Raw genomic sequence first — 6,000 nt, forward strand, 5'->3', positions numbered from 1 at the left:
TTTTGACTACGTGTGCCCATATCGTCATGACAAAGGGCAACATTTCCGTAAGAGAGACCGGCAGAACTTCAACTCCTATTATGCTTTAATGAACTTTTATACAATACGAGGGCTGCTAGCTGCTATATATATTCTGGCCTAGGGCTACACTAAGTGTTGCCAGGTGCAATCTGACATTTCCATTGGATAGTTTGACATTTTTTAGCATAACATCACTCAGAACGTTTTGTCATTTAATCGTGAATTGTTTTATTAACAGGGAATTAAAAAATTCATCTCGGCCAAAAAATGGAATTAACTCGTGAACATTTTCGTGCTATCATTTTTCACAGCTTTCGACGTGGATTATCACGACAAGAGTGCATCGATGAACTAAAATCTCTGTATGGCTATGAAGCACCATCCTTTAGCACCGTGAAAAACTGGTACAACGAATTCAATCGTGGCCAATGCTCGCTCAAAGACGAATTCCGTGATGGTCGCCCAAAAACAGCCGTTGTGCCAGAAAACATCGATGCCGTACGTGAACTGATAATGCAAGACCGTCATGTAACATACCTTCAGATAGAGGCATGCTTGTGCATTTCTCCCACCAGCACACATTCGATATGGCATGAACACCTGGCCGTAAAAAAGGTTTGTTCTCGTTGGATACCGCACAATTTGACAATCGCTCAAAAAAAGGCTCGTGTGTATTGGTGTAAAGAAATGCTGAAAAAATACGATCGCGATGCTGCGAAAGATCGTCACAGGTGACGAATCATGGATCTATGCGTATGACCCCGAAACAAAACAGCAATTGGCAAAAAAAAATAAAAGTAAAAAAAAAAAAAACAAAAAAACATTTTCGTTGATAAATATGCCTATTTAAATTATTAGGCCAGAAATATATATGGCAACCTACGTATGATGTCTTATAACCACTTCGTTTCTAAGTTGTTCAGAGCTGTATTATATGACACTGAAATAGCGGATATACAGTTAGACAGTGCAGTGGCCAGTCGGAGGTCTTGTTGTCACCGCAAGGAAAGTTTTTAAGATTTTCACACATAAAAACACTACAGTCATAATAAGCTTTCTTCTCACTCCTGGTTTTTCCGCCTCAATTAGTATATTACAACATCCGCGTCGCCGAAGAAAGCTCAGCACTATCATTAATATGATATTCATCGCCCGGTAAGAAATAGACATACAGTCGAAACAACAACCATTCGTGTCTTTACTGCGCCTTAAACAATTTTTTAAGTTTATGAACCTTTTTAGTAAAAATGTTAAGGCTTTGTTCAAATTTTGCAAGTACTCTTAGGGGAAAGACTGTGTCAACTATACTAGTTATATTTAACATAATACTTAACTTTTTTAGAATTGGAGTTTTTAGATTCGGGAAATGTAAAAAGTGTTATTTATAAGGAAAATCCCACAAATTCTGAACTATTTATGTCCTTCTTCTTCTTTATTGGAGTAGATATCGCTCACGCAAAGATTTCAAGTGTAGCCAGGTCTTTCTCCCGTTTTTTGGCTAACCAGAGGATACTTGGTCTAAGACCGGAAGTTGCGTGCCGCTTGAGACATATGTGAAAGGATCGTTCCTGCCCATCCAAAGTGTATGACGCTCAGAGCACCTTTATCACTTGCGTGAAACTTTACACCTGGCACCTTACATACAAAATAGGCCTGTATCCGGCAAAAGACTTCTCAATTCGGAAAACTTTTTTCCACAACTTAAGATTTTTACTCGGCCGGTATATGAACCTACCAAGCTACATATATAAGTCAGATACAGAGTCCACATAGAATTCAGCTAGGGGTAATATTATGGTCGGGAGATCTACCAACGAGGGTAACAGAAAGATTCCGCCGGTAAATATAAAAATCTCAATCCATCAAAGAAAAAACCTCTATATATCGGTTCCATAGACCGCAGCCCAGAATATCTTTGAGATAAGCGATTGGAATATTAGGTATACTGAGCTTCGGAATTTGTCAGTGCCCGAATAGTGGATTGTTTTGCCATTGGAGCTGTTTTTTCTTATTCTTCTCTCTCTAATGAATATTTACCCTCTGTAAAAAGCTGTACCGTTAAAATTTCGAACCCAGTTGCGAAAATCTACGAAGTAAAAAGGTATTTTATTCTGCAAACAAAGTAAACTGCGCATACGACTCATCTAACCACGCGGACTGTAAATAAGTTGCAATTCATTTGAAACAACATTGTCTAGACTATTTTGCTCCTCAAAATGATACTCGTCAGGGTCACATTAATTATTAAAAGGCATAAAAAACACCGCTGCAAATAAAATGTGTAATCAAAAGCGAAAGGAAAAGATGATTTGCACTTGAGAAAAACACGAGAGAAGGTAAAAAAAGTTAAGGACCAAACTTTTTCAATGGCTATAAATACTTTCGGGTTTTCTCTATGAAAAAAAATAAAATAAAATAAAATAAAGAACACGTAACAACAATAAAAAAACAGTTACTATCAGAAGTATAAAAAAGCAACAACAAAAAGGCGTTTGGACAAAAATGAGCGTCTGCAAGTCCAACAGCATGTTCTAATAAAAACAAGGGCAGGATACTCGTAAAAAGCACGAACTCGTAACAAAACAAGCAACAACAACAAAAACTATTGTGCAACGCTTAGGTACGCGCATAGTTAAAATACATAACTTTTCACTTTCGCTTATTTGGCAGCATTCTAACGTCAGCTGCCGCCGCATACAAAAATCACGCACCGTTAGGCGGGGCGTTTTGCTGAGCGGAAACTTATTTATTGCCACACTGTGGCAACGTTGCTCTTATTTATTGTCTATTTTGGCTTTTATTGCTTCAACGGTTTGTATTGTTTATTAGTTTTTCCATATTATAATTTCCTTCCTTCCTTTCTGCACGTCTGTGTGGCCATGCGTGTATTCACATATACATAGTATATCTTAGGAACACATATGCATAATTTATGCGTGCGGTGTGATCGTAAAGTTATGTAGAAATTTAATTATTTTATTTAGCAGCGCGTTTAATTTATGAATACAAAATTGAAACTGAATGGACTGAAATGACTTCATGCAAATTAGCAGAATTTGGTTAATTTAACTTAACTGTGCTAAACTTAACGTAACTAAGCACAGCTTAACTAAACTTAACCTACCTTAATTTAACTGAACTTAACATAATTTAGCTTAATTTGATTTAACTTAATTTAACTTAACGTAACTTAGCACAGTTTAACTTAACTTAACCCACCTTAATTTAACTGAACTTAACATAACTTAACTTAATTTGATTTAACTTAATTTAACTTAACGTAACTTAGCACAGCTTAACTTAACTTAACCCACATTAATTTAACTGAACTTAACATAATTTAGCTTAATTTGATTTAACTTAATTTAACTTAACGTAACTTAGCACAGCCTAACTTAACTTAACCTACCTTAATTTAACTGAACTTAACATAACTTAATTTAATTTGATTTAATTTTATTTCACTGAACTGAACTTAACTTAATTTAACTTTAATTAACTTAACTGAACCTACCGTAACTTAACCTAACGTAAATTAACTTAACTTAATAAAGCCTAAGCTTTTGAAGTAAGTTTTAGTTAAATTCACACAATTTGTTTAATTAACCTGAACTTCGCATAACTTAACGTAACATAACTTAACGAAATGGAAAGAACTGAACTAATTTCTGTCTAACAAAATTTATTTAGGCTTAACTTAAATTGACTTAACATACATACATAAATCAAAGTAAATAGACTGAAGAAGTAAGCAGTTAAATTTATGAAATTTATTTAATTTAACTTAACCTACCTTAACGTAACTTATCTTAACCTACCGCGCCGTAACTTTACTGAACTGAACGTACTTGTTCTAATTGAATTTAACCTAAAACAACTTAACTTGGTTTGATTTAACTTAACTTTAATGTACTTAAATGAAATGAAAATGAAACTTAACATAACATAACGAAACTGAAAGGACTGAACTAGTTTCTGTTCAGCAAAATTTACTCAATTTTTACTTAAAATAACTTAACTTAACGTACATAAGCCAAATTAAATGGTAAAGTATCTCAACATACTTAATGTAATTGAACTTAACTTAAAATAAATTAACTTAGTTTGACTTAACTTAACATAGCTTAATATGCTTAAATTAAATGCCTGAAAAAGTACTTAAATATGTGAAATTTATTTCTTTTAATTTAACACAACTAAACTTAACTTAGCTTAACTTAACTTAACTTAACTTAGCATAACTTAACTTAACTTAATATAGTCTAACGCAACTAACTAACTAATTTAACTTAACTGAAATGAACTTCACTCAGTTTTACATAACGTGGTCGAACTTAACGTAACATAGACCTTGACTCGTTATTCAGAAAGCGTGTTTGATCTAGTAGTATGTAGCAGAGCGACCTTTTACTCAAGCATCCACATCCTTAATGATACCCTATCTCAGCAAAACTTCAGAATCTGCCACAGCAAACACTCTTAAACTGGTTAAAAAGCACAAAGGGCACACTTTTTTCTACTTGGTATTGGCATTGGTATCGGGCTTACTTATCTTTTTCATGCCTGTCTGTTATACATATTTTCATAACAACTTATAATACCTATTGCGTACTATACTATACAAAAAATGTGCGTACGCACACTCGCCTCACTTAATCGCATCCGGGTTATTGTGTACAAACAATGTCTGAGCTTTGCTTTGGAGTCCTTCACGTATGCGGTTATATACAAACAATACCGTTAGCCTGATAGCGTGTCAGTTGGTGAAATATAAATGAAGCTGTTGCTGTTTAACATAAGCTCTATTTTTGTTGTTGTTGCTGGGGCTGCTACAAAGGAGTGATTTCTCACCGGCCTACCACGCCTCTATGTCCACAAACAGCATACGCCGTGGCATACTGAAGCAACGCTTGGCAAATTGTTGCGCGCACTCTTGTTGAAGTCTAAATATTTCTAATGTTTTTGTTATGATACTTATTGTTTTTGTTGTTGTTTGTATTATTGTTGTTGTTTCTGTTGTTTCGTTTACGAGCTGTGGACATGCACTGAGTTATTATTATTGTGGCAGTATGCACGCTTGGTTGTTGTTGTTGCATGCTTGATTGTTGTTTTTATTGTTTGTAGTGTTTGTTGTTGTGTATTTGTGAATTATGAAAATTCACTAGAAATATTTGTTTATTTTTCGGCATTTAATTTTATTGCAAACACACATATTTGTTTGTCATTGTTACACTCTTCAGACAGTTTATTGTGGCTTCATGCGCAAACGGAAGCGTTTTATAGCTTAAAATTAAAAATTTAATAATACGTGGAATAATCAAATAATTCAATCAAGTAGATAAAACTGAGCGTTGAAATTCTGTTGCGGTTGAAAATACTGATTTACAATTAAATGCGAAATTTATTATTATTACCGAATTTTATCAATACAATGGTGGAAACTCTTATAGTAAATAAAAATACAAAAAGTTGCAATTTCATTTTAAATAAAATTAATAAAATCTACAAAGAAAGATGGTTTGAATATACACATACACATACCCATATTTATATAGCATAAAATTATATTACAAGTTAATAAAATCGCACGTGCTTAACGAAATGTGAGTAGAGGAACACCACAAGATGAAGTTATCTATCTATGTAGCCTAGTCGTTAACGACCTGCCGAAAAACTTGAGGATCGCGGCTGCCGGGTGATTGACTACAAGTATGAAGACAATGTAGCACTTAACCAATCAACCCAAATAAAACCGAGATGATTTTATTTACTAGAAGTGACAAGATCCCGGTTGCACTGCGGTCAAAATGGGAGACATCTGTCTGCAACCCGCAGATACAGTGAAATATCTAGGGCTCATTCTGGATGGGAAGCTTGCATGGCAGCCGAGCACCGAAGAGAGAGCAACAAAGGCATCAATTAAATGCCTTTTACTACTGTAGAGAAGCCATTGGCAAAAGTGGGGTCTCTCACCGAAAG

Source organism: Bactrocera tryoni, chromosome 4 (genome assembly GCF_016617805.1).
Source record: "Bactrocera tryoni isolate S06 chromosome 4, CSIRO_BtryS06_freeze2, whole genome shotgun sequence".
Lineage (NCBI taxonomy): Eukaryota > Metazoa > Arthropoda > Insecta > Diptera > Tephritidae > Bactrocera > Bactrocera tryoni.